Here is a 10121-nt window from a genome sequence, read left to right as displayed (position 1 = left end):
GGCATATCAATCAATCTCTATAACGAGACATGGATTCCATCAACTAACTTATTATTTCACCAATATATATTATTATCATCCAATCTACCAGGCATATTGACCCATCTCAGAATCTCACATTTTAATAAATCAAAACGATAATTGATATATACAAATCATAATAGTTATATAAAGATTGAGAATATAAGTACATTTAACAGTTTAGAGAATATGTTTTTGTCAGTCAGTCTAAAACAACTATCTCTACTCGGTCACGTTCAATACATACAAAATGCACTAGCACAAGAAGTTGGAACTATCCCATTCCCATAATCAAGATAAATTATATATAATCTTGTGCTACAATCGTACCGATGGCATGTCCAATTTCCATCCTAGGTTGTGAACAAAAAAACTTTATACTTATAAGAACCGATGATTTAATCCTCTGTGTATAAGCTAAAACTCTATACACTAAATCATTTACTATATAAGTAAATAGACACCATAAACGAATATATGATCAATTAAAACTGAATAAATATTTATTCTATAATAAATATTATATCTAAACATATGGTTAATGGTATATATTCCAATCGTAGGAACTGAAAATGTTATATAGTTATTCATATTCTCTTAAATTGCGGTTGATAATAACTTCTTTAGAAAAAAGTTTTATCTTCAAAGGCAAAATGATCAAATCTCCATTTACTGAAATTGGAGTAAAACTTCTCAATTATGGGGACTATTATTCATGTACATATGTTTGTAGGTCAATGAGAATTCATGATAAAAGAAAAATATTCTTAACCTATCACCTTAACTAAATATATGATTATGTGTATCTTATAAAACACAAATTTAAATCTCTGTAAATGTTTAAAAAAAAAAATTATAGTAAATTTAATGGGGTTTACTGATCTTTTAATAAATTTACGGGAATATGATTTAGAAACTGTAAAAACTCAGAATGAAAGCAGCGAGAACCACCATTAATGGTGGATTATAGAACCTACTGAACTCAAGATTAAGAGAGAGTTAATTGAGAAGGCACATTTCTCATTTCTGAAAATATGAAAACTGAACTAGAATTAGATACAGTGAGCTATATATATATACAGACTGAAAACTGGAAAATATCTAATAACTAGGACAGCTGGCTAACAGAAAGCTAACTAACTACAAAACTGTTAACTAACTAATTCTGTGAAAGTAACACTGTTTAAACTAACTAACTAATTATGCATAAACTTATTAATCTCAACAGAAACAGAAACATACTTCCTCTTTTTCAATTAATGTGACGTATTTTGTTTTTCGAGAATACAACACAGTTTAAGTTTGATCGATAATTTGCTCATGAAACCTTCAATTTTTTAAAAATGAAATTTATATATTTGTAAATTATGTAAAAATTACTATAAGTCACAATAATTGTCAATTCAAAATATTTAAAAAGATATATGAAAAATTTACGATAAAAAATAAACTTATTTAAATCTCAAAATTTGAAATATGTCACATAAATTGAGACAAAAGAAATACTTATTAAATAAAGGTTTTTAAAGTTAGAAGATTCCAGAGAGAATGATTGAATCTTGAAATAGAAAGATACCTCAACATGTGAAAAGCAGCTCAAAGATGAGGTTCCCTGGGATCTTGCATATATTGACTCAAATGTTGAACTACATAGGCAATATCAAGTCTGGTATGAGTGAGGAAATTCAGCTTTCCTACCAACTTTCTATATAAGGTAGGATCACTTAATGGTCTGCATTCATGAGCCTTAAGCTTAACATTAGGATCTAAGGGAGAAGCCATGGGAGTTAGTTTATCACAATGGAAGTCCTTGAGAAGGTCATGTACAAATTTTCTTTGAGATATAATGACTCCATCATCCTTATATAATATCTCCAAACCCAAGAAATAGTGCAGTCTCCCAAGGTCTTTGATCTTGAACTGGTCATGGAGAAAACTTTTGAGATTGACAATTTCTTCGGCATCAGTTCCTGTAAGTATAATATCATCTACATAGACACCTAGCAAAATAGTAAAAGAACCCCTTTTCCTATAGAACAATAAATAATCATATAGTGAGTGAGTGTAACCCCTTGAACTCAAAGCTCCAGTCAACTTTTCATACCATTGTCTGCTTGCTTGTTTCAGACCATACAATGACTTGTTGAGCTTACAAACCAGCCCTGTATGTGGCACAGCAAGACCTGGAGGGACATCCATGTATACTTCTTCATGCAGATCTCCATGGAGAAAAGCATTATTAACATCAAGCTGGTAAATATTCCACTGTTTCTTTGCAGAAACAACAATCAAAGCTCTGACAGTTGTCATTTCAACAACTGGTGAGAATGTTTCTGTATAGTCTATGCCAAGGTGCTGAGTATACCCTTTAACCACTAGCCTTGCTTTGTATCTTTCCACACTACCGTCTGCCTTGTGTTTGATTTTATATACCCATCTACAACCAATAGCTTTATTACCAATAGGCAAAGGAATAAGGGACCAAGTGTTATTATCATGCAAAGCAGTAAATTCCTGAGTCATGGCTGTTTGCCAAGCAGGATCAAGAGCAGCTTCTTCATAGCTAGATGGATCACAATCATGAGCAATATTTAAAGCAAAGACTTGACTATCAGAATCCAATTCTACAGGAGATATATGGTGTTTGAGGGAAAAACAAGCAGTTAATATAGTAGGGGTTGTTGGTGTTGATGTGTGGTTGTCTGTGGATTGTGAAACAGGTATAGAGTGAACATAGTCTGACAAGTATATGGGCAATTTGTGAGTCCTATGAGACTTCCTGGTTGTTATATCAGGTTGGTGAACTTATTGGAGAGGTGTGGTTGAGGTGTTGCTAGGAGAAGGATGATATGGTGGACTAGAAGGGTCAGGAGGTAAAGTAGGATTTGTGTCACTTAACGTCTCATGATCACACTGGACAGTAGGATCGAATGATGAATCAGAAGTGGGATATGCAGACTGATCAGTAAAACAGTGAGGATGGAAAGGAGAAAAAGGGAAGAGAGTAGGATCTTTAGTCATTGCAAAGGGAAAAATTGTTTCATGAAAGATGACATCTCTGGAGACATACAACCTTTTAGTGGCTAGACTCATGACCTTGTATCCTTTCATACCAAATGGATATCCTACAAAAACGTGTGGAGATGCTCTAGGTTCAAATTTGGATCTTTGGGTTTTAGGGATAGTTGGGTAGCACAAACAACCAAAACTTCTTAAGTGTGAGTAAAAAGGTTTCAGCCCATACAACACTTCGTATGGACATTTGTTATTTAGAGGTGCAGAAGGGAGTCTATTAATTATATAGGTAGCAGTTAGAATGCATTCTCCCCAATATTTTGTAGGGAGTTTGGACTGAAAAAGAAGTGCCCTAGCTGTTTCAAGAATGTATTTATGTTTCCTTTCCACCACACCATTTTGTTGAGGTGTGTATGGACAAGACTTGTGGTGAATAATACCTTTGGACTGAAAAAATTGGATGGACTCAGTATTGGTGAATTCAAGCCCATTATCGGATCTAATTACTTTGATGGCAGATTTGAATTGGTTTTCAACCATGGATGTGAAGGTTTTAATAACATGTAGGGCATTGCTTTTATGACTAAGTAGATGTGTCCAAGTGGACCTACTGAAGTCATCTACCAGGGTAAGAAAGAATCTAAAATTGTCATGTGTGGGTGTTTGGTATGGCCCCCATAAATCAACATGGACTAAGTCAAAAATAGCAGTGCTAGTGTGAGTGCTCTGTTGGAAAGGTAGTCTAGTCTGTCTTGCCATGGGACAGATGGGGCAAAAGAAAGGCTGTTTGGATGAGAAAACCACAGGTATTGAGGATATACTCTTCATTTTAACAAAAGGAACATGACCAAGTCTGTAATGCCACAACAAGTCTGATACCAACGAAGGCTCTCACAGGAATCAAACACTCTGCTATGATGGATGAGATATAGACCATCATGAGCTTTACCAATTTCCAGAGGCCTCTTCAGTGAAGGGGCCTGCAAGAGACAGGATGTGTTAGAGAAAGAAACAACACATTTAAGATGTAGAGCTAGGGAATTGATTGAAATCAAGTTGTACTTGAAAGAGGGAATGAATAAGACATTGTAAAGTGTGATATGTGAAGTTAGTTGCACATTTCCAACCTCTGTGACCTTAACCTTATAGCCATTAGGTAATCTAACTAACATTGGTTCAGGTAATGGCAAAATATTGGTGAGATGGAGTTTGTTAAATGTCATATGGTGTGATGCACCTGAGTCTAGGATCCACAAGTTAGTTTTGGCTTTATAACATTCACATGAAAGTTTGTCAAAAACTATAGAAGAAGTGCATGCAATGATACCTGCAAAGTTCACAGCAGGACTTGTTGTCTGCATGTTGCCTGAATTTTCTGCCTGAAATTGCTGAAGTAGGTAGGCAAGTTGTCCATACTGCTCCTTTGAGATGCCAATGTCCTGATTGGTGATTTGACCCCCAAAGCCACATCCTTGTTCCATAGTAGAGTCACATGACAGCCCACAGAATTAGCTGCCTATACCTTTCCCTTTGTTATTGTTTCTGTATGCCTGATTGGAACTAGAATTCTCATATTGTTGTTGTCTTTGGAATTGATTATAACCTTGTTGTCCATGAGACTGAGATTTCTGAGATCGATTGTTGTTCTGTGGATATCTATGTAACTGATAACATTTCTCCTTAATGTGGCCTGGTCTCTTGCAGTGGTCACAAAATGGTCTTCCTCTATGAATTGGAGAAGCAGATGAGTAATTTGTTTGGAAATTCTGACCTTTTGAAGTACCTGAAACATTAGCAGCTAAAGAGCATCCTGAAGAGATAGCAGCAAGAGAACTGGATTCAGCAAACAATTGGCTGTTTGATTTAAACTCTCTCTGTTTTTCTTCCTGTATCAATAGGGCAAAAGCTTGTGCCACAGATGGTAGTGGATTCATCATCAAAATGTTACCTCTGATTATTGTGTAAATCTCATTAAGACCCATAAGAAATTGAATCAATCGTCTATCCTGTTCAACCTTGTGCATGACATCCTTTGCTCCACGATTATATGCACAACTGCAATGGTTCTTGATACATAAGCTACTTAATTCTTCCCAAAGTTTCTTCATCTTGGTGTAATAAGTTGTTACATCCAGAACTCCCTGAATGAGATCATTGATCTCTTTCTGAATTTGATACAACTTGGCACCATTGGTTTGATCATAACGATCCTCCAAATCAGTCCACAATTCTAAAGCACTGTCCACGTATGCTACACTATCAGCAATTTCTCTGTTCAAAGAATTTAGGATCCAAGATGTAACCATATTGTCACACCTCTCCCATTGTTTATAGTCTGGGTCTGTAGAAAGTGATTTCTTAGAATCTCCATTGATGAAGCAATTTATTCTTCACTGACAGAGATTTGATGATGCCTCTCCTCCAGGATCTATAACCAATTCCATCGAAAACGACTGGGACAAGAGGTGCACCTGGATTATCTGATGGATGTAGGTATAAAATACTTCCTATTTCAATTCCCTTAGTTACCTCTAGATTAGTGACTTCTACCATTGTAATGCAGCAGAATCAATCCACAGAAATGAAGAAGAGAAAACTGAAAGAAGACTGAAGAACAGTTGAAAGAAAAAGGAACAGGTAACCTGAAACAAGCCTGAGAACTGAAAGATCTTCACGAGAAGGACGGAGACAAGCAAGGTTGATCGATCCCTCGCTCTGATACCATGTAAAAACTCAGAATGAAAGCAGCGAGAACCACCATTAATGGTGGATTATAGAACCTACTGAACTCAAGATTAAGAGAGAGTTAATTGAGAAGGCACATTTCTCATTTCTGAAAATATGAAAACTGAACTAGAACTAGAACTAGATACAGTGAGCTATATATATACAGACTGAAAACTGGAAAATATCTAATAACTAGGACAACTGGCTAACAGAAAGCTAACTAACTACAAAACTGTTAACTAACTAATTACTGTGAAAGTTAACACTGTTTAAACTAACTAACTAATTATGCATAAACTTATTAATCTCAACAGAAACAGAAACATACTTCCTCTTTTTCAATTAATGTGACGTATTTTGTTTTTCGAGAATACAACACAGTTTAAGTTTGATCGATAATTTGCTCATGAAACCTTCAATTTTTTAAAAATGAAATTTATATATTTGTAAATTATGTAAAAATTACTATAAGTCACAATAATTGTCAATTCAAAATATTTAAAAAGATATATGAAAAATTTACGATAAAAAATAAACTTATTTAAATCTCAAAATTTGAAATATGTCACATAAATTGAGACAAAAGAAATACTTATTAAATAAAGGTTTTTAAAGTTAGAAGATTCCAGAGAGAATGATTGAATCTTGAAATAGAAAAATAGAGGTTGATACTTAAAACTTTATTTAATATTGAAAAACAATGAATTTCCTCCATCGATTCAGTCGTGCTATACTTTTTAGTTATTAGGAAGCAAATGTTGAATCCTAACACTGGCAGTTGACATATGAGAGAATATTATCTCATACATAAATATTTGTGACTTCTTGGGAGGCTAATAATATATTTCTAAAATATTGACGTATTTGGTTAATTAATAAAACTGTTTTTAAAAATAGAAATAAAAATCAGTTTAAGAAAGTAAAAGTTTTTGCTTCTTAAAAAAGAAAATAAAAAATATTTTTTTTTTTCAAAAAATAAATATTCCTACCATTTATGCATATCTATCAATATTTTTCTTATTAATTTATTAGCATATGTAGTGATTTAATTTGTAGAATAGTTATTAAATTTAGGGAAAAGGGTTTGAAAAATACTCTAATTTTGGTCGAAATTGTTGTTACGATACCAAACTTTATGGAGGACCTTTTACCCCCTGCACTATTTAATAGTGTATTTTAAAGGTATATATGTGCCTACGTGAACATTTCACGTAGGCACATATATACCTTTAAAATACACTATTAAATAGTACCGTGGGGTAAAAGGTCCTTTCCAAAATTTGGTATCGTAACAACAATTTCGGCCAAAGTTGGAGTATTTTTCAGACTCTTTTCCCTTAAATTTAGGGAAAATGACCTAATATACCTCTTAATTTTGCGATTTGGAGCTGATATATCCTTCGTCGTAAAAATGGTTCATATATAGCTCGACTATTACACAAATGACAAAATTATACCATTTTGATTTAATGAGAGTGAAAAAATAATAATTTTAATTTATTCTTTTAAGAAAATATTTTCTGATTTATTATTTTGATCGTTAATTTTTTTTCCCACTCATTTCTTATAAAATTTATCTTACATGGCCCCATTTAATTTTTTTCAAATACAAAAAATAAATTATAATATATCCGCAAACAAATCAGTTTAAATCTTTTTCCCTTACTTTTTTCTCTTTTTTCATTTATACTTTTTAATTTTTATTGCTCATATTTTACACAAAAAATTAATTAAGAAAAAAATTAAGCAAGAATAAGAAACTCAAATAATGATAAGCAAATAGATTTATAAAGGAGATATTTAAAACTCAAATTAGTCTTTAAACAAAGAAGTCAAAAACAAAACAAAAAATATGTGTGAGAAAGATAAATATTTTTATGATAGTTGAGGCATGCCATGTCATAGTTGTGTGAGGGAGCCCGAACATTGTTCACGGGTCTGGAACTCTCATCATGTTTAATTTGTTATAACGATGAGGAAAATTGAGTTTGACATTTTCCCCATAGAATTTATAAGTCTCACCATGGGTGTCAAATGAGTGGGTTGGGTTAAAATTAGAAATATTAAATAATTGTATAAAATAACAAACTATTAATTCAAATTAAATGTTATAACCACAATTTCATTTAATTCTAATCCGTAGTAAACACTTTGTCATTCGCTTCTCTCCCTAGAAATCTCGCTCACGACTCTCCCTCTCCTCTCTCACTTTATACAAAAACAAATGTATAAATTGCGTTTGTGTTTGTATAAAACGAGAGAAAATTGTATATACAAATACAAATACATATCTCTTCATCCTATACACTTATAATTATACAATACAAATTTTTCCCTATCCAGTTTTCTTTTGCCTTTCTCTTTCTCGCTTTATACAAACACAAATTATACAAAATACAATTTATAATTTGTGTTTGTATAAAACGGGGATAAGGGACTGAAAAATACCCCAACTTTGGTTGGATTTGCCATTGCGATACTAAACTTTCATGAGGACCTATTACCTCCCTAGACTATTTAATACCGTATTTTAAACATATATATTTGCCCTCATGGACATAAAAAATAATGATTTGAATAGTAATGTGTCCACGTGGGCACATATATACCTTTAAAATACACTATTAAATAGTTCAGGGGGTAAAAAATATGATATTAATAGTCTAGGGAGGTAATAGGTCCTTATGAAAGTTTAGTATCGCAACAGCAAATCCAACCAAAGTTGGGATATTTTTCAGACCCTTATCCCTTTAAAATGGGAGAAAGATTTGTATACAAATTTATCTGTATACAAAAATACAGTTACATATACATATACATATACAGATTTATAGTTGAATACATTTAAGGGAAAAGACATAAATTCCCCCTTGAACTTGTCCCGAAAAGTCAGTTACATGCTTAAACTATCATAGTGACCTTTGCACACCTATACTATTCAAAAGTGAATTTTCTTACCCCCTAAAACTGACGTGGAAAAAAAAATAAAAAAATAGGCTCGTCAGTTTGAAATTAAAGTAAAAAAAAAAGTTAGAATCCTCTTTTCCACCCCCACCGCCCCACACCTCTTCTTCTTCAAACCCCACCCATTGTCCTCTTCTTCTTCATTCTTTATTTTCATCACACTTCTTTATTTTTTATCACAATCTTAAAAGCACAATTTTTTTAATTTGCAATTAGGTTAATTCTCATAGATTTGTTAGTGAATAATTGTATTTTATCTAGAAACATTTTGATTGATTGTTTCTATCTTTTTCATTTTTTTGACTTTGTTAAAGAATTCTTGGTTGTTAATCAATTTTTAGGTTTGGTGGTAATAGCAACTTTATGGGTTTGGCGGTGATGGGTGGCGGGTGACAAACATTAAAAGAGGTAATTGAATGTGGTGAAGAAGAAAAAATCGATATTGATAATGATGGTGGTGATATTTGGTGTTGGGTGACAGAGAAGAAGAATAATTGAATGTGATATAGTGGTGGTGAAGAACAAAATCAATAGTGAAGGTGGGGCCGGATATGATTTTCCGATGAAATGAGAATTGAAAATGGGTGGAATTAGTGATGAGGAAGATATAATTGTTAGAGAATTAAAACAATTAATTAAGAATTAGTTAGAGTAAAATCTATCTATATATAATAGGGGAAGTAAAAGTGACACGTGTCAGCACCAAAAAAAAAGAATTTGTAAATAATTAAAATTAATTATATGTAATAGGATTAAATAAAAAATTATTGTTTAATTGATAAAATAATTTTAAATTAATGACACATGGCAGGCGGCATCAACACAAAAAAAACTTTTAAATATTTAAATAACAAAATTTTAGAAAAATAACTCCCATATTCCACCATATGACACATGGCAGCCGGCAGCAACACAAAAAAGAACTTTTAAATATTGAAATAACAAAATTTTAGAAAAATAATAAATTAAAAAGTATAAATGAAAAAAAAAAATCAAAAACGATTGTGAATCATCCCTTTTCAAAAAATAAAAGTTAAATAATTTAACTCTTATTAATAATAATAATAAAAATTAAAATGCCCACTAATTAAATGTGACTTTTTCAAAATAAATAACCAAGCCACATATTTTTTTTAAAGAAAGTATAAATCTATCTATATATAATAGGAGAAGTAAAAGTGACACGTGTCAGCACCACAAAAAAAGAATTTGTAAATAATTAAAATTAATTATATGTAATAGGATTAAATAAAAAATTATTGTTTAATTGATAAAATAATTTTAAATTAATGACACATGGCAGGCGGCATCAACAAAAAAAAATCTTTTAAATATTTAAATAACAAAATTTTAGAAAAATACCCCCAATTTTCCCCCATATGACACAGGGCAGC

The sequence above is a fragment of the Solanum tuberosum genome, unplaced genomic scaffold (genome assembly GCF_000226075.1).
Source record: "Solanum tuberosum cultivar DM 1-3 516 R44 unplaced genomic scaffold, SolTub_3.0 scf00069, whole genome shotgun sequence".
NCBI lineage: Eukaryota > Viridiplantae > Streptophyta > Magnoliopsida > Solanales > Solanaceae > Solanum > Solanum tuberosum.
The sequence above is the reverse complement of the archived record's forward strand: the minus strand, read 5'-3'. Positions refer to the sequence as shown.